The 19,734-nt window shown below is 45.7% G+C and overlaps 1 protein-coding gene across 2 annotated transcripts in view; it reads left to right on the top strand.

The window, feature by feature from the left end:
* Window positions 1-10,790: 10,790 nt before the first annotated feature.
* The window catches only part of Rimklb (ribosomal modification protein rimK-like family member B), a 60,166-nt gene continuing 51,222 nt past the window's right edge, over window positions 10,791-19,734 (top strand). The window contains exon 1 of one of the 2 annotated variants that reach the window (XM_087658248.1): window positions 10,791-10,945. The gene's annotated coding sequence lies outside the window, so the exon portion shown is untranslated. Of the gene's footprint in view, window positions 10,946-16,466; window positions 16,698-19,734 lie in introns of those variants that run through there. The other variant, XM_087658247.1, reaches the window with a different exon arrangement.

Genomic DNA, 19,734 nt, shown 5'->3' with positions numbered 1-19,734 from the left:
GTCTGTCCTTCTCTGGCTTTTCCTCTGTTCCACTTGGGCTGGAGAATAAGATGAACACAGCCACACCCTTGGAAAGACTTCACATTTGGCCTACTCTGAAACAATGGGGGGTGGGGGGGAGCAAGGAAGGAGGGAGGGAGAGAGAGAAAAGAGAGACAGAGAGAAGGGGCCAGGCCAGAGGCGTAGAAAGCAGTGTTACAATAAGGTTGGAATGAAAGGGGATGGGAATTTGAAGTCACTCACACCCTCATTCCAAAGGTTATGACCACACTGGAGAGGGAGCTCACTGCTCCCCCAAGGGCCAGCCCAAGCCCTCGAATCAGCCCACTTTCCTCTCACTGCCAGGCCCAACTTGCCTTTCTTCCTCTGGTTTCTGTTTAACTCTCACCCCTGGCATGCTCCCCGAATCTCACCAGACTCTGTTTCTCTCTCCCTGGCATCCTTCTGTATTTGAACCATTACACGTTTCTCTCCCCTCCTTTCCTCTCTTCCCCTTTCTTCCCTCTTTCCCTACCTTTGCCCCTCCCCCTCCTCCCCTCTCCTTTGTTTGAGTTAGGGTTGCCCAGGTTGGCCAGGCCGCCTGCAAACGCCTATGCTGCTGTGTAAGGATGTGCTTGAATTTCCAATCTTCCTGCCTCCACCTCTCCAGCATGTGCTGCTTTGCCTAGTTTGTGGAGTGCTGGGCATTAAAGCCAGGGCTACATGCTTGCCAGACAAGCATCCCACTGAGATACAGTCCCAGCCCTGTCTTCCTGACTGGCCAAGAACTGGTTATGTAGCCCAGGCTAGCCTCCAACTGTGGTTATCCTGAGCCTTCCAAGTACTAGGATTATAGGTTTGCACTACCACGTCTCTGGTCTTCGTTTGATATTTTATATAGTACCTAGTTTACAAGTTTTTACTGATACAGCTTCATGTTTAAAAGATTAAGAACCTCCCTTTTTATATTTGAATCATCCTAACACTAAATATCTTTTGAAAAAACAGAAACACCCTTAGCTCGTTTAACAATGAGAAGACGGGGAAACAGAACAACTTCCTTTCATACAGGCAACAAGAAATCCGCTTTTCTTTTTAAAAGCCTCCGAAGACGGAAGGAAGGTGGCACATGTCTGTAATCCCAGCACTTGGGAGGCAGAGGCAAGTGGATCTCTGAGTTCAAGGCCAGCCTGGTCTACAGAGTGAGCTCCAGGACAGCCAGAGCTACACAGAGAAACCCTGCCTCAAAACAACAACCAAAGAGGAGGTGGGGAGAGACCTCTGGTGGAGCTGGGCAATGTGACAGCACTCGGGAAGCAGAGGCAGGAGGATCTGAGGCCCGCTTGGTCTGTTAAGGTTTGGTCTGTTGCTATGCACTGTAATGCTAAATTCTGTACCAAAAGGTCTAGGCCTATGAGTAAATTCTCTTTTTTGTTTACAGGCTTTTGTTGGACAAACCTCGTTAGTTAATTTAAAACTATTGGCTAAATAAATTGGCTACAGCCAGTTATTGAAGGGATTACAGGTAGGTGGGTTTTGAGTTACCTGGTGGGGAGAAGACAGGAGAGAGGAGAGGGCAAACATGTGGCCAGAAGAAACTGCAAGTATTTGGAGTACACCCCTGGGAGTTAGAAGACTAGATTAGGGGTCCCCACCACCACCACCATCAGTAATTGTCAAAGCCAAATAAAAGAACCATAGTCTGAGTGTTATTTATTTGTAATATAGTTGGGGGGATATGTGTGAATTGGTTCTTCTACAACCTGCATAGTAAGCTCCAGGCCAGCCCAGACTACATAGAGAGGCCATAACCAATGCCCCTGAAGACAAACCAGCTAAAATCAGAATGAATAAAGATGTTGCTTACTGTACTGCTGACTGGCGCCATTCGCTCACTTCTTGTCTTGATGCGGGCAGGCTCTTCTCTGTCTCTGCCATCTCTAGCTCTTCTTCTTGCTCCCATAACCACCACATCGTCTTCATCCTCCCTGAAACGGCCCTCTGCCTTCACTGGCCCTCCAGCATAGGCAGGCCCGTTCCCCTCTCTGTTCCCTTGAAACCTTAGAGCGGTTGACTTCTCCCTGTTCAGGGCTTCTTTTCTGCTCCTCTTCGGTTTTTTGTTTTATTTTCATTGCTTCTTTCTCACACGTCCTTTATCCCCCTTTGCTTCTCTGGCAAAGCCAACCCTGTGCTTTGAGAGAAGAGGTGCAAACCTTCTCTATATGTCTGGGCATACAAGTCACACCAACACTTCCGTAAGTGCCCCATCACTCTCTCAGGAGATGTGGCCATGGCACTGTGTGTCTTCCTTGGTGGTCTTGTTTAGAATAACTTAACCTCTGCTTTGCTTTTCTTTCCTCAAGGAGTGTTATCAGGTTGTGTGTTTGTGCTGGGGGTAGGGGGTTGCTTCTCTACAAACACAGCGATTTGTTTTACTATCTTTTGAGACAGGGTCTTTCTGTGCAGCCCTGGATGTCCTGGAACTCTCTATGCAAACCAGGCTGTCTTGGAACTCACAGAGATCCTCTTGCCTCTGCCTCTCAAGTGCTGGGGCTAAGGGCATGCACCCCAAGGATAGCACAGCGAATACAGTGAATATCTGTCGAATGCTCTGTGCAAAGTTCCTCTCATCTGAATATTTGGTGTTAGATCCTCATCACCTAGCCGTTCTCTTATGTCATCAGGGGCTGCACCAGTTGGGAAACCTTTCCTATAAACATTTTGTACCTCGTTTTTATTCTTTTTTTTTTTTTTTTTTCGGAGCTGGGGACTGAACCCAGAGCCTTGTGCTTGCTAGGCAAGCGCTCTACCACTGAGCTAAATCCCCAACCCCCTCGTTTTTATTCTTATCAGTCACTTCAGGGAAGGAAGGGTCTGCTTGGAGATCTTCTGATTTGGGCTGTTTGCACTGACTCCTGTGAGTTTTGCCCTAGATTTTGCTCAGTGCTTGCATGCTTAAAGTCCTTGTCAGACCATGTGGTCTTGGCTATGAATTTTATTATTACGTCCAATTTGATCTGTTCTTTTTAAAAATTCATACCCTGACTAATTGACATATCCAAAATAATACTCAGTTTGATGGCCGAGTTCAGCCTCTAGAGCAGCCATTTTTTTTTCCATTTGTAGCCATCCATTGTGGCTGTCCATACACTTTCTCACTCACACTCAAAGATCCCCATTCCACAAACATTGAGGCTTCACATACAGGGTTTCTCTGTGCATTCCTAGCTGTCTTGGAACTCACTCTAGACCATGCTGGCCTTGAACTCAGATCTGCCCGTCTCTGCCTCCAGAGTTCTGGGATTAAAGTCATATGCCACCACCACTCAGGCTTTTTGTTTGTTTGTTTTTAAGATAGAGTGTCAAGCGGAGGATGGTGGTAGCACATGCCTTTAATGCCAGCAACGAGGAGGCAAAAGCAGGCGGATCTCTGTGAAGACAGCTTTGTCTACAATGAGTTCCAGGATAGCCAGGGCTACACAGAGAAACACTGCCTCAAGAAACAAACGAAAAAGATATGTTGTCACTATGTAGTCCTGGATGGCCAGGAACACTTGCCTCAGCTTTCCAGAATGTTGGGATAAATGCTGGGATAAGGAGTGTCCCACTCTACCCAACTCCAACGTCCAGTCTTTGTCACTTTCTTGGCTCTTCCCATTGTAATATCTACTTATTCTCACATCCAAGAGTGAAGATATCACTTGAGATCTGCCCAAGAGAAAGGCTGAGTGTTTTGGCTTATAAAATGTTGAAGAGTTTCCAAATCCTTCTCAAATGGAGGAGCTCTGCAAGAGAAGATGGCAGCTAATCCTGTCTTTGGTTTTGTGTTTTTTGATATTGTGTTTGTTTGTTTTTGTTTGTTTGTTTGTTTTGAGAGAGTCTTACTACTGTAACTCTGCTATCCTGAAACTCCATATGTAGACTAGGCTGGCCTCAAACTCACAGAGATCTGCCCCTGTTTTTGGTTTTGTTTATGCTTGTGATATGAATCTTGGATTTTGGGATATCAATGACAAAGTGTCACAGAAAGTCTTCCGAAACTGAGAGGCAAGGCCACTTGTCTTGACTTATTCTTGTCCATTTTTTTTCCCCTTAGATTGTGTAATATGCACCATTGTGTCTGATCCTGTCATTTAAATGGATTTATATTTGCTTTTGTGCTGGGTTTATATTATTATGCTTTTTGTGTCAGCTTGCTATATAAATGAATCATTCGGAAAGAGGACTCTTAACTGAGGAAATACCCCCATAAGATCCACCACTAGGCAAGCATATGTAGTGCACTTCCTTAATTAGTGGTTGATGTGGAGGGTCCAGCCTGTTGAGGATAGTGAGACCTCTGGGTTGGTGCTCCTGGGTGCTTTAAGAAAGTAGGTTGAGGGCTGGAGAGATGGCTCAGTGGTTAAGATCACTGACTGTTCTTCCAGAGGTCCTGAGTTCAATTCCCAGCAACCACATGGTGGCTCACAACCATCTGTAATGGGATCTGATGCCCTCTTCTGGTATGTCTGAAGACACCAACAGTAACAGTTTACCCACATATATAAAATAAATCTTTAAAAAAAAGAAGAAAGGAAGCAGGTTGAGGGAGCCAGTACGCAGCGTTCCTCCATGGCTTCTGCATCAGCTCTTGAGGTCCTGGCCTTGCTTTAGCACCTGCTCTGTCTTCCTTCAATGATGGACTGTTTATTATCTGAAGTGTAACCCGGAATAAACTCTTTTCCTCTCCCAGTTGCCCTTGGCCACTGTGTTTCATCAGGGCAATAGAAACCTTGACTAAAACACTTCCTGTCATCAAGAGAGTTCTTACTTAAGCACTCCAATTATGGATAAACTTGTTGTACTGGCTGGTTCTGTGTGTCAACTTGAAACAATCAAGAGTTGTCCAAGAGGAAGGAGCCTCAGTTGAGGAAATGCCTTCCTGAGATCCAGCTGTAGGGCATTTTCTCAATTTGTGATCGGTGGGGGAGGGCCCAGCTTATTCTGGGTGGTGCCATCTCTGGGTTGGTGGTTCTGGATTCTATAAGAAAGTTGACTGAGCAAGCCATGGAGAACAAGCCAGTAAGCAGCACCCTCCATGGCCTCTGCATCAACTCCTGCCTCCAGGTTCCAACTCTGCTTGAATTCCCGTCCTGCCTTCCTCCAATGATGGATTATGATATGGAAATTTTAGCCAAATAAACCCTTTACTCCTCAACTTGCTTTTTAGTCATGGTGTGTCATCATAGCAATAGTGACCCTGACTAAGGCCCTTGATAAACTTGACTTCCAGAAAGTCAAGTCTAAGAGAGATGTACACTGACAGTCCTCCGTATGCACCTTAGGTCTGTGTTGTGGACCTCCCCATAAGCTAGTGAGAGGGGAGTGCTGGGAGCAGAGTGTTAATGGACACTCTGGGAGGGAGAAAGAATAAATGTGAACGAGAGGGGAGGAGATGGGTGGGTCGGCCCATTTGGGAGGAAGGGAAACAACAGAAATAATCAGAAGAAAATGCTGACACACTCCATAAACCCCCTCAAGCCCCCAAGGGAGTTAAGGAACCACACAGATTTAGTGCCTCCAGCAAACCTGCCTATCAGACCCAGTTCTCACTGGTGGCCCTGTCTGGAGTTTCTCTTCACTACTCTGTACCTCCACAGAGGCTGGAAAACAGAAGTGACTCTGGTCTGGGGAAAGTTAGGAAGGAAGAGATGGGGATGAGAAAGAAACCGGAGTGGATGCAAAGTAGTTCTAAGGCATTGGGCAGAGCCCAGTGAGCAATCCTGTTTTCCCTGAGACGATGAGAAAACTGAACCCAAGCCAATCATCTGGCGGAGTCAGCGATGACCTCAACATGCTGGCCTACCCAGAGACTACAGTTGAGGAGAGCCTCCCCAGACAGTAGGAGGGGGTGCTGTCCCCAGGTCCCTGAAGGAAGTCTGAGGCGGGGGCAGTGAAAACAAGAACAAAATGTTCAGAGCAAGGCTGTGTGAGAGAGAGAGGGGCTCCCAAAGAGGAGCACTTTAGGAGAGAGGAGAGGGGGAAAGGCAGGAAGAGGAGCAGAGAATGCCATGTGCTGTTTGGCTCAATAGACATTTGGGGATCCAGTTTGTGGGCTGGTGAGAGGGTACGGCAGGAAGGGCACGTGTTGGCACTTCTGAAGGCCTAAGGTAGAGCCTAGGACCCAGATCCTGACAGCGCATAAACAACTCCTGAATGTTGTTCTCTCCCATATATGCACATACTTCTGTGCTCCTCCCACACACCTACACACCCACACACATAATTTTAAAAGCAAACTTTTTTGAGGAAGGATCTCTCATCACTATGTTGACCTGGATGTCTTGGGACCATACTGAAGTCCATGCTGGCCTCAAACTCACCAAGGTTCACCTGCCTCTGCCCACAAGGTTCTAGGATCAAAACCCTGGGCCACCAGACCCCACTCTAAGGCATTTTTTAAAACCCATTTTGTCTTGAACCATGCCTTTGATCCCAGCACTGATGGGGGATACAGGTGGATACTGGAGGGTTTGAGGACATTGCGGTGGTCTAGCCAGTACTATATAGCAGGACCCTATCTTAACAACAAAGCAAACAAAAGTACAGTTTGCACCGTACTTCATAGCAGGACTCTGTCTCAGTTAAAACAAAACAAAGCAAAATTATTAAAAAGGTAAAAATCCGGGCTGAAGAGATGGCTCAGTGGTTAAGAGCACTGATTGCTCTTCCAGAGGTCCTGAGTTCAATTCCCAGCAACCACATGGTGGCTCACAACCATCTGTAATGGGGTCTGATGCCCTCTTCTGGTGCATCTGAAGACAGCTACAGTGTACTTATATATAATAAATAAATAAATCTTTTTTTTTTTTGGTTCTTTTTTTTTTCAGAGCTGGGGACCGAACCCAGGGCCTTGCGCTTCCTAGGCAAGCGCTCTACCACTGAGCTAAATCCCCAACCCCAATAAATCTTTTTTTAAAAAATGTAAAAATACAGTTTTAAGCTAGTTTCATTACTTCCTGGTAACCCCCTTTTTCTCGTTTGTTTTCAAGGCCCAAGGTCTTATCTCCAAGTTTCCGGGAGCATCAGGTCAGTTGTTTTATCATACTACCAATTCATCATTTGATTACTTCAAGTCAGTTGCTATGGTTTTGTTTTTGTTGTTGTTTATTTCAATGGCTTTTTGCTATGCTTTTTAGGATAATTTTACCTCTCCTTTTTCAGAGCTGAGATCTGAACCCTTGCTAGGTAAGCAATCTACCTCTGAGTTAAGTCTCCAATCCTTGGTTACCTAAAGTCAGAATTAGCAGCAATGGTTAGCAATGAGCAAATGGTATCTGGGGAGTGTGTTCGTGTCGCACGTGTGCATCATGTGTGTGATTGTGCATCATGTGTGTGTGTGAGTGCAGGTATGCTGGTGACACACAGTAAGTCTCCTTCTAGTCTATTTCAGGGATCAATTATCAGATCACGAGGCTCGCTCTGAACTGCTCCTACCCACTGAGTCATCTCACTTCCGCATGCCTCTTTCTCATGTTAAAATTCCACATTCCTAACTGGAGATAAAGCCACGTGGAAGGCTGAGCCAGAAGGATCACCATGAATTTAAAGTCAGCCTCGGCTACAACCTACATTATATTATAGACCTGAGTCTGGTCGTAGGCTTCCCAGTAGCATTTATAGTGGTGACCACTAGGGGGCACTAGGATTCCCTAAGTTTTCGGGGTTTCTGGAAGTGGGAAGCAGGGGAGCTATCTTTGATTTCCTTCTTAGACGATTCAACCACAGATTTCTGGTAATAAACTACCAGGGTTTGGAGATGGGCTTTTATGTGGTGGGCATCTAGACTTCATTACCCCCGCCCCCCGCCCCCGGCTAACAAATCCTCACTGCCCAGAAACAGAACTCCAGTAGCTTGTACTGCAGTCTGTCTTAGTGACTTAGGGGGCTGGCTCACCTTGATGCGACTGCTTCTCTGGGGCAACCTTGTCTTCTTGCACCTGGAAATCTGAACGGACTGTGTGACTGCAGTGGGACTTGGACCGCGTGACCGCGTGCCTGCCAGTGTGACTGGTTCCAACTGGAATAAGTTTTTTGCTTGCTTGTTTGTTTGTTAATTTTATTGCGGAGCCCAGGTTAGCCTGGCACTTAGGACCCTCCTGCCTCAGCTTCCCGAGTGCTAAAGTTCCTCTCATGCTCCCACACCCAATGTAAGCCTATATTACCCTGAGGTTCTCTCTGGCCCTGGGGAAGAAATCTTTGGATGTCAGATCATCTTTCCATCCCACACTGGCTGGCGCTCTGTCTGGGAAAGAACATTTTCCAGTAAAAAGAACCCTCCATTGGATGGACTGTCCAGGATAGCGATGGCTTAATAGAGGCAATGTCGATATGAGTCACTCAGGAAATGTTTCATTTAAACAGAGTACCCCAGCGGATGGTGAAATGCGAAGAGAGAAAAAGAAGACAGGGATGGGAGCCTGTCTGCAAGCTGGCTTTATTCATTTGTTTATTGGACTATAAAGAACACACCCATTAGCAGAGAGGCCGCTGGGCAAATGAACAGAAACATCACCATGGTCCGATCCAGTGAAATTAAATCCAGGGGCTAGATACACAAAAAAATTCCCTTAAAAGGCAGGGAAAGACAGGAGAATTATATGAGGCAGGGTGGAGAGGGAGTGGTGCGTGTCCAGCAATGAAGTAACAGTCAAATGCAAAATTAGAATTGGATGCCAACACACATATGTCCTTAGAAAACCTGGGCTACACACAATTTCTGTGTGTCCATCAAAGCTCAGCCTAGGAGCTGTCTCGGCCCCCAAACCATTCCTGGTCCCCTCTGTGTTTCTACTGAGCCAGCTTTGTTTATTTATAAAACCTCCTCCTTTCCATTAAATTCTTTCCCATATCTCTAACCTCCATCAGGCTGAGTGTTCCTGGATGGCAGAGGCCGCCTTTACTCATTCCTGGCTGACATAATGGCTAGCACATGAGAAATCGAGCTTTGACTAATTGAATTAAATTGAGCTGGAGGCTTGAAACCGTTACTTCAAATACTCAAAATCTTACACAAACGCCGAGAGGGTAGAGGCTAACGTCTTAGGGAAGTAGTGATTTGAGAATACGCGGGGAGATCTCAAGTAGCTAATGTGTGAAGCACAATGAAGCCGAGGACGGAACAAAAGGTGTGGAGAGGTTGGGCAACAGCTGTACTGGAAGCAAAGGAATTTTGTCAGTGAGGATGCAGAATGACTTCATGTAAAACATACAACTTAGCTGGATAAGATGGTGATTGCTTACGATCCCAGCACTCAGGACAACGACACAAGAGGATCACAGGTTCGAGGCCACTCAGATCCAGTCTCAAACAAAGCGACATAAAACTGATCAAGCCCACCAACTCCGAAACTCTCAACGACATAAAAAATGTAAACAGTTCTGATAACTTTGGCAATATACAAAATAGATGGGAGTTACAGAGATTCATTTACGAAAGGGAGACAAACTGACACAAGTTGGAGCAGTTAAGAGTGCTGGCTGCTCCTCTGAAGGACCCAGGCTCAGCTCCCAGCATGCACCATTACTGTGAGTTCTGGGATTCAAGCTCGGACATACAACCGTCTACAACTCCAACCCCAGAGGAGCTGATGTTCTCGTCTGGCCTTCAAGGCACTACACACACGTTACACAGACAAACATTTAAGCAAAACACTCATGTGCTTAAAACAAAAATCATGAAAGGCCTTAAAAAAATCCAACTTCTTATTCCCAACTTTCCAATGACCAAAAACTCCAGAGAGAGAAATTTGAAATTTGAAAATATGGGAGAAGGGAGAGAGGTGCTTAATGTATATAATTAATAAGTAATGCTAGTGATTACAATAAACAACATCAGGGTATTTATATAGTTAATACATAGATTTTATATGCATTAGGCAGCCTCTTAGATGGTGGCATAATTCTCTTCACTCTCCCGTGGCATCCCCACTCCCCTCCAACTTCCCCCATGCCCACCCTCTGGTCTTTGTAGCTGCCTTTAAGGAAGAGAGCACAGCACAAGCGATCAAACATCCTTCCCCAGCCTGGGCTACTGAAGGCTACTGTGGCTTCTGTTCTTTTCCTTTTTCTGCATTTAAAAAAGTGTGGGTGCAAGTGTGTGTGTGTGTGTGTGTGTGTGTGTGTGTGTGTGTGTGTGTTCATGTGCTTGTGTTGGGATAAAGTGACTTTAAATGCCAGAGGTGGTTGGAGCTAGAATCATGCAGTTGCGGGACACCTTATGTGGCGCTCGGAACTAAGTAAGGTCCTCTGAAAAAGTAGCAAGTGTTTTTACCCATCAACCCCTCTCTCCAGCCTCCAAAATGAGAAGCCAACAAGAGAGGATGTTGAAGGGTTTTGTTGTTTCTGTTTCTTGCTGTTTTTGTGCTGCTAGGGGTTGAGTTCGTTGAGACTCACTCTGAGACCTAATAACAGGCATGATTTATGGAATATGTGGTGGTCATTCCTGGTTGTCAACTTGACTGCCTCTGGAATGAATGACAATCCAGAAATGGAGGGCACACCTGTGATCCAGATCTTGAGGCTAGAAGACACAGGCTTCTGAACCTGATCTTGAAATGGAGATCTTGAGTCATAGTGGCCAAGAAAAGCTTAGACCCAGGCAAGGTAGTACATACCTTTAATCCCAGGAGACTGAGGCAAGGAGATCTCTGAGTTTAAGGCCAGTCTGGGGCAAAGCAAGTTCCAGATCTAGGCGTGGCAGAACACACCTTTAATTTGGGCCACACCTTCTGCTGGAGGCCTATATAAGGACATTGGAAGGAGGAAGATTCACTCATTCTTCTTCGCCTGCTTGGACTTGCCAGCACATCTGTTGGAACCTAGCTCTTCAGGATCCCAGCTTACACAGAAGGCCAGCTGGAACGTCTAGCCTCCTGGGACTGCGCATCCACAGCTGCCCATTGTTGGGTTAGTTGGACTACAGACGGTAAGTCATTATATTCCTTCAATAGAGAGAGACATTCTATAAGTTCCGTGACTCCCGAGATCCCTGACTGATACAGAGTGTTAACTACACCCTGGGCTATTGTTCTCTACGCAGTTCCCAGAAGGTCAGAAGAGAACAAAGACACAGATAACAAGGAGGGACAAAAAATAGGAAAGAATGTGAGGCGTTGATTTTGGAGTGAAGTTTGTAGGGAAGTGAGTAAGCTCCCAAATGACTATGAATAATTAAAGTTATTTTATTCATTTAATAAGGAGGAGAATTTCTCTACACTAGCCTTGAGGGTGCTGGATGAGGTACATTCTTCCTTATGGGGCAGTAACTGGTTTGCGGAAGTGGCTGGAAGAGTAATTAGATTCAAGGACTAGTTGGTACCAGTCTCTGCGGGGCTTTCTGGTTGGCAGAGCCTTGCTTCTCTTCTGCCCAGTATGTCTGCCTGGCTCCCTGGGGCATCTGAGAGCATCACTGTGCATGAAAGGGAACGGCTGTGTGTATGAAATGCAGATGCTCCCAGAGGCTCAGCCTCAGGCTCCCCTGCCCCAAATAAGTCAGTCCCTTCCAATCAAAGGGAAAGGGAAGGATATTCTAGCTCTCCCTGGGAGCAAGAAAGGGTCAAAAGCATGGTTAACTTTAGTCCACCAGAGAGCCTAGTAGGTTAACTACTGTTGACTCAACAGACTATGGCTAAATGCCATATTTGGAATATGTGAATCTTGCCTCTTAATCTGAAACCAGATTTACCTCTTTCCATAATTCTGAAGGAAACTGTTAACAAGGACCTCTTTGTTGTTCAATAAAGGAACACTTCAGTATTTTCTTTAGCATTAGGCACTGCTGGCTGCAACCCATAGCTTTAAACAGCCTCTTCTCTTGACATCTATGTTAATTATGTCTAGTAACAAAACATCCTTAATAAACTGATTTTTTTTTTATTTCTTTTTTGAGATAGTGTTTTCTCTGTGTATTCTTGGCTTTCTTAGAACTCTATGTAGATCGGGCTGGCTTTGAACTCCCACAGATCTGCCTGAGCTCTGAGATCAAAGGTTTGTGCCTTCATGCCCACATGGCACAAAGAATTTAATGAATAGTGAACATGGTAGCCAATGTGTTTAATCCCAGTACTCAAGAGGCAGAGACAGGTGGCTCTCTGTAAATTTGAGGCCAGCCGAGTCTTGTTAGTGAATTCCAGGAAAGCTGGGTGGGGCTGTTACACAGAGAACCCTGCCTTCAAAAGCAAACAGGATTTAAGGTAGGGAAACTTATTTTGCTCACCTTTTCAGAGATATTGGCCACTTAGTGCTGGAGGCGTTGGTGGAACAGAGTTGCTCTCTGCCTGGTGGCCGGGAAAAACAGAGAGATGATACATTGTAGCTAGTGTACATTCCTGCCCCTAGAGCCCTCTGCCCAGAACCTGGCAATAATGTCATCTACTTGGTTTCTAGCCCTCTGTCACTGAGGACTGTGGCACAAGCTTATACTTCTGGCACTTGGAAGGTGGAAGCTGGAAGATTTAAGTTATCCTCTGCAATATATGGAGATTGAGACCAGCATGAGTGATGGAATTAAACAAATGACTAGGCTGGAGAGCTAGCTCAGTGGTTAAGATCACGACATCACATGAATTCATTCTCTTAACACCCTTTCCATATTGCTTTATTTTTTTTTATTTTTTAAAAACAACTTTTATTTTTTGTATGAGTACACTGTAACTGTCTTCAGACACACCAGAAAAGGGCATCAGATTTCATTACAGATGGCTGTGAGCCACCATGTGGTTGCTGGGACTTGAACTCAGGACCTCTTGAAGAGCAGTCAGTGCTCTTAACCGCTGAGCCATCTCTCTTGACTCTCCTGGAATTTGCTTTGTAGACCAGGCTGGCCTTGAATTTACAGATCGGCCTGCCTCTGTTTCCCAAGTAGTGGTATCCACGTGTGCCCCACCACCTCCCAGCTCATCTTATTTCTAAATGGTGGGAAATTCCCTGGTTCATTAGCAGCCTCTTTTCTGTCTGTGGTGTAGGAGACTCAACTCTGAGCCTCACACTGAGCTACATCTCCAGCCTTTTCTCTCATTTAGTGGCCCCATCTCCAGACCTTTTTTCATTCTCTTTCCTTCATTAGTGTGTTCTTTGGCTGCATTAGCCGTTTGGGCTTTTGAACCCAGCTATACTCTGGTCTAAACTGGCTTCAGAGCTGAGTGTACTGTAGTACTTCTTGCCCGTGAGCAGAGAAGGGCAAGTTAGAGAGGCGTGCCCTATGCTAAGCTTCCAGGGAGGCCTAGCAAGAAAATAAGTCACCCCCTCATCTTCCACAGGCTACCCTCCAAGTCAGGTGTCATCACCTGGTCTGTAGAACCTTGGCCTGCTAAAAGCCATACTAAGAAAATGGAGCCTTGTGGTACGTGTCTTTAATCCCAGCTCTCGGGAGGCAGAGACAGGTGGGTCTTTGTGAATTCCCAGGAAGCCCGATCTGTGAAGCCAGTTCTAGAACAGCTAGAGCTGTTACACAGGGGAACTCTCAAAACAACAACATCATCAACAAATCCCATCTCCTCGATTAGCCTTTGTCTCAGTGGCCAGCTTTGGCTACTCTGGAACTTGCTGTGTAGACCCACGTTTGAGGCTGGCCTCAAACAGAAATGGCCCACCTGCCTTTACCTCCCTGGTGCTGAGATCCACTCCGTATCACCCTGACCAAACAGCTTGAGTTTTTAATTCTGGTCTCATGCTGGAACCTAGAGGCAGGATCTTAGAGATGTAGCTGAAATGAGACCAAACCGTATTTGCTTCCCAGCCAGTCGAATTGCCTTTATTGCTATTGCAGCCTGGGCTGAAGGGAGAGAACGCTGACTAAAGTTTGAGGGAAGGGTGCTTAGAGTCCTCTTCCATGATTATTGTGGCTTCTTGACTGGGTAGAGGAACTTCCCACCCTTGAGTTGTCCAGGCACAAAAGTAGGACAGAAGAAATACCTGCTCCCATGGGCGACCCCCCACATTAATGTTGAAGGATGGTCCTAGACAAAACTTTCCTCAAGTGATCAACGTGTTCCTGTGAGGAGCGAGGCAGTCTGACTCAAAGGTTGAGTCAACAAAGGGAGCAGACATCATAAGATCGAGATGCCAGTCGTTTTTTTTCCTATTTTAGCTTCCATCAGATATGCATATGCCCTGTTTTTGAGACAAGGTCTTGTAATACAGCCAACGGCTGCCTCCCAACGGCTAGGATGATAGTCATGGGCTACTACCTCCTGCCCAGAAGTTGATGCCAAGTTCAATCAACACTTTTCTTTCTTATATTCTTTTTTTTTTTTTTTTCCCATCGGGGCTGGGGACCGAACCCAGGACCTTGCGCTTCCTAGGCAAGTGCTCTACCACTGAGCCAAATCCCCAACCCCTAACACTTTTCTTTCTTAATCCTATTCAGATGACCTCCTTCAACCACACCAGGGTGGCTCATGCCTTTAATCCCAGGTCTGGGCAGAGGCAGGTGGGTCTCTGAGTTCCAGGACACCCTGGGCTGTACAGAGAAACCCTGTCTCAGTAAACAAAATAAAATAAAACCACATCTATCCATTCTTGTTTTCTCCATCCACTACGAAATCTTCTGTCGGCAGTAAATCTCCAACCCCATTAAGCCCATGCAAAGAACACACAACTCAGTTACAATATTTATAAGCTGCACGCCTATCACTGCACTAATCTATTCCCCAGCTATGAGATCCCTTGATACTTGTGGCTCCATCTTCCTTCCACCTCCTCTTCCTCTGTCTCCTTGTCTTCCTCTCTCCTCTATTCCACCTCTCTATAACCTCCAGCCCCACCTTTCCCTTCCACTGCCCCATCACAGGCCCTAGCCTTTAGTTGACCAGTTTAAACTGGGGAGAAGGTTCACTATGAGATCCATTCCTCGTCAGGGCTGCCCCTCTTGAGGAAGTAGAAGTAACAGCAGAATACAAACAGCAGCAGGACAACCCACAACCATCTTCCCCATCTTTGCTCCTAGTACAACAGTACCAGGGCCAAGAAGAAAACTCTCTTTAGCACTAATTCAATTAAGTTACCAGCTGGGAGTGGTGGTACCTGTCTTTAATCCTAGCATTAAAGCAGAAGCAGGCAGATCTCTTTGAGCTCAAGGTCAACCTTAGCTGCGCAGTGAGTTTCAGGCCAGCTAGGGCTGCACAGTAAGACCCTGTCTCAAAAATCAAACCAGATAAACAACCAAACAACCAAACAAACCCCAAACTGTACAGCCTCATCATTATTGTCCAAGGAAATGGGTAAAATCCCCCCTCAGCTGCCTAGATATTATATACATATTATATCCACAATATTTTTACTTCACATTCAAAATTTGAAACTATTTAAAGTGAAACCTCAAAAGCCCTAAGTTTAGAGGCTGCAGAGACAGACGACTCAGCCATTAAGACTACTGGCTGCTTTTGAAAATGACCTGGGTTTGATTCCCTGGACCTAGAGGGTGGCTCACAGCCATTCATAACCCCAGTTTGAGGGTATCCGTCAGATGTATGCAGGATGCACATCTGGACAGATGGGCAAAACATTTATATACAAAAACAAATAAGTCTAAATATATTCCTTATAAACTCCCGTATGCTTCTATACCATCCTAAATTTCCCTGGCTTACTTGTCAGTAACTAAATTATTCAAGTCTCTCTTCACCCCCATGGACAAAAATGGCCTTGAATTCCTTTTTTGTTTTGTTTTTTGGTTTTGTTTTTGGGTGTGGGGGAGCTCAGGCTTTGACCTGGAACTCCCCATAGAGGCCAGAGTGGCTTTAAACTCTGGCTATTGACCTTGGATCCTTGATTGCCCAGTCTCCACTTTTCCAGTGCTTACAGAAATGGATCACTTTATGAAACTGCAGCCTCCCATCAGATATACATATGCCCTGGTAGAAAAGGTATTTGATTTGTTTTTGAGACAAGGTCTTTGTGCTGGGGACTAAACTAGGTACCTGCTGGGTAGGTCCTGGAACTGTGGCATTCTAGCCTGTGGCTAATTTCTGCCTATTCTTTATAACTACTTTGAGTAATAAAAACTTTTTCGATCACTTTGCCAAAAACCCATTTACAGTGTGAACTTCCTGTAGACAGATAATCTTGTCCAATGTAGACACGCCAATTCTAAGAACTCCCTGTGGATGTGGTAGTGCATCCTGGTTGGTGACCCCAGATCTGGTTAGGCCAAGGGGGGGTGGCAACAAGCAAAAGATACATTGGATAAATATGGAGGGGAGGGAGTAATCAAAGGAGGGATTTGTAAGGGCAGGACTAGGAGAAGGAGGGGGTGCGTGCTGTGATCAGGATGTAAAGTGAATTAAAAACATGATTGAAAAAAGCATGATATAATAAGCAAATCTTTTTATGCCTAAAATCCTTGAAAGTACATGAGTGTTAATAGTGTCTTCTGTCATTTATAATAAGCTCCTGATCTTGCACAATGTTCACTCCTGAATTTATGCTAATGAGATAGCGGAGAGCCTGAGGCAAGGAAGTCTTTGAATGGATTACAGCAGTGATTTAGAGGTTAGGGGTTGGGATTTGTAGACTCACCCTTTGGCTTCCAGGAAGCTGGGATGGAAAGCTCGGGAACCTATAAATTCGGAGTTAGTCCTGTCTGCCTTCAAAGAGGTTGGTACAAACTCATCAGGCAGAGCTTCGTGTCCCTGACCTCTGCTTGAGCCCAGCCTGCCCTGAACCTCCCCAATAAGCTGGTAAGTGAAGACTTCTTTGTAAATTCTGTGAGAATGGCAGCAAATTATCAATGATAAAGGCTAGTCAGAAAGGCCGGAAGTCTGGCCTGGTATTATCAGAAGAATCGACAAAGTCTAGGGACTGAACATTTACTGATGGGATCTAACATTAACTCAGGTAGATAAGGTTGGTGTCAAATTGTAGGACACCTGATTGATGGGAATTGGTGTGGAAAACAGAACATTGCATATCTGATGTCAAGTATTCTGTGTGAGGCTAGGTATAGCGGGAGGGCACTGTAACATCAGAGACAGAAAACAGGACTTTAAGGTAATTCACCACTACATGAGTCTGAGGCTAGCCTAGATGGCAAGACGTCCATCAGTAAAGACTGGGTTTCCTGGCACTGGAAATGATGTGATTTCCTGGAACTGCAGATGATTGTGATTCGCCGTTTAGGTTCTGGGAATGAAACCCTGGTTCTCTGGAAGAGCAGACAGTCCTGAGTCAATAGGCATCTCTATAGCCCAGAATCTTTCCTTAATTTTCTTTTCCTTTTCTCTTTCCTATCCTCTTCCTTCCTTCTCTGTATAGCTGGCTGTCCTGGAACTCCCTATGTAGAATGGGCTGGCCTCAAACTCAGAGATCCTCCTGCCTCTGCCCCCTTAGTGCTGATTAGGTGTGGAACATGCCTTTAATCCCAACAATCTGGGTGGCCAAGGCCAGGGGATCTCGGAGTTTGAGGCCACCCTGGTCTATGGATGGAGTTCCGGGACAGTCAAGATGGGTTCAGAGAAACACTGTCTGGGGAAGTAAAAGTGAGAACTACCTTGCCCAACTGTGATTAGCTTTTGTACACAAATCTGGCATCTTGCAACAAGAAGAACATGCGATTAGTTACATATGACAGATCAGGATGAACATGGAATCAGTGTTGAATCTAACGTAGACAAGCAGGATTGCATAGAGGACTTGTGGAGAATCAGTTATAAAAAGTTCAGTTCACACGCCTAGTGTACAATGAATCTTCCATCTACCTTCTTCTTGTTCCACTTTCCTCTTTTCTTTTCCATTGTGTTCAGAAACTTTTTATCTTTTTAAAAAATATTTATTTCTCTTCCGCATGAGTTCCAGAGACTGAACTCAGGTTCCCAGGCTTAGACGTACATGCCTTTACCCTCAGCGACACTCAACCTTGAGTTGAGACAGGTTCTCATGTAGCCTAGCTTGGCCTTCAATGTGTGTGGAACTCCTGAACCTCCAGTCTCTACCTCCCATATTCTGGGATTTCTCCCGGTGCCGGAATTCCGGTCCTACAGCGGTCGGGTCCGGCGCCACCACACCCAATGGAAAGGAAGGGTCTTATTTCTCTGCTGTTTGTCCGGGTGTAGAGTCTCACTGCTCAGGTGTGTATGTAGGCTTCCCTACTTGACAGCGAGGTTTCTCAGACTTGAGCAGATGTCTGAATACCCCAAGGACATGATAAACACAGATCTTGCCAGATTAATACAATAGGATTCGTTAAATGAATTTCAGATAAATAGGAAAATTTTAAGACTGTGTCTCAAGTACTGTAGAGTCTGAGAAGAAATCATCTTTGAGACCAAATGTACCTTCCCGCCACGCATCAGTAAGCCCCTTTAGATTAGTGGCTTCAATCTCCCTTGAGGCAGGTACTTGCGATGATTATCTAGCTTGTCTTTTTAGGAAATTTCAAAATACATAATCGTATTAGAGGATTTTTTTTCTTCCGTACTAATTCTCCTATTAGCCTCACAGACGAAAATCTCAGGAGAATATTTATAATCTTGCACACGTTCCACTCTTTTGTTTCTCCTTAATTTTTACACCCGCCTTGCTGCTTTCTGTTTTAATCCACAGCTCATGAGCGCCACCTGATGGACAGAAGAGGTATCTCCTTACAGAATTAAGTAATTTTTATGTAGGAGTTTGGGTAATGGGAGTGCTAGGTACTAAACTGGGTACTGAAATCAGGTTCTCTGCAAGAGCAGGAAGTGCTCCTAACCCCCAACCATCTCTAGTGCACCTCACCCCTTAATGGAGACAGAATTCAGGGCCTTGCATATGTGAGGCAAATGTTCTATCACTGAGCCGTGTCACTAGCTCCTCTCGCCTTCAGAGACAGACAGGGTCTTACTTAGTCCAGGCTGGCCTGAACTTGCTATAAGGCTGAAGAGGCCCTTGAATTTTTGATTCCCTTCCGTCGACCTTTTTACAGGTGTGCAACAGCGCTGTTGTTGGTTCAGCGCTGGGGACTGAACTCAGGGCCTCCTCAGTGGTGAATAACCCTTTCTACGGAAAGGACCACCCCCTCTTTTTGTATGTCTTAAAATTTTGAGATGGAGTTTACACTAACTTGCCCAGGCTGACTTTGACCTCACTCTGTGATTCTGACAGTCCTTGAATTTTTGCTCCTTAGCTCAGTCTCCTGAGTAGCTGGGATCACTGGCCGGCCCCAGGCTGGTCACTGGACCCAGCTGTTGTTTTAGTTTTACCCAAATCTGTGAGCTTTCTACCAGGGTGCTGTCTCCCGCTCTGCTCTCTTCCAACTGCATGTTCTTTTCCTTCTGCTCCCCTACCCCGGCTACCACCCTCTCCCCCAGCGTTCTTTACTAAATTTAAAGCTGAAGAAATTAACCAGGGCAGATTCTGTTTGGGACTGTCCTTTTGCTAGATTAGGTTCCTGGTCCCGGCAAAAGGAACTTGGAGAAACTATTGCCTTGCCTGAGTATTTGTCCGGAGATTGATGGATGGCAGGCAGTTAGAACTTGGAAGTCCTGGAAGGAGAGGCAGGGCGGCTGCCAGGCGGCGAGAGGGGAGGAGGTGTCTGGAAGAGCGAGCCAGTCAGGAAGGCTTAAGGAAGGGGTGGGGAAGCCTGTGTTTGCAGCCGGCAAAGACACTTCTGCAGACATTGTGCCTTTGTGAGCCGACTGCAGAGGCCTTGTGTAGGCAGCGTGTATTCGAATGTATGCGTTGTTTCTTTCCGATCATGGGTCTGTGTGAACTGCTGACCGCTACAAAAAAAAAAAAAAAAAA

Source organism: Rattus norvegicus, chromosome 4 (genome assembly GCF_021556685.1).
Source record: "Rattus norvegicus strain SHRSP/BbbUtx chromosome 4, alternate assembly SHRSP_T2T, whole genome shotgun sequence".
Classification (NCBI taxonomy): Eukaryota; Metazoa; Chordata; class Mammalia; order Rodentia; family Muridae; genus Rattus; species Rattus norvegicus.
This window is presented reverse-complemented; position numbering and strand designations above follow the sequence as displayed.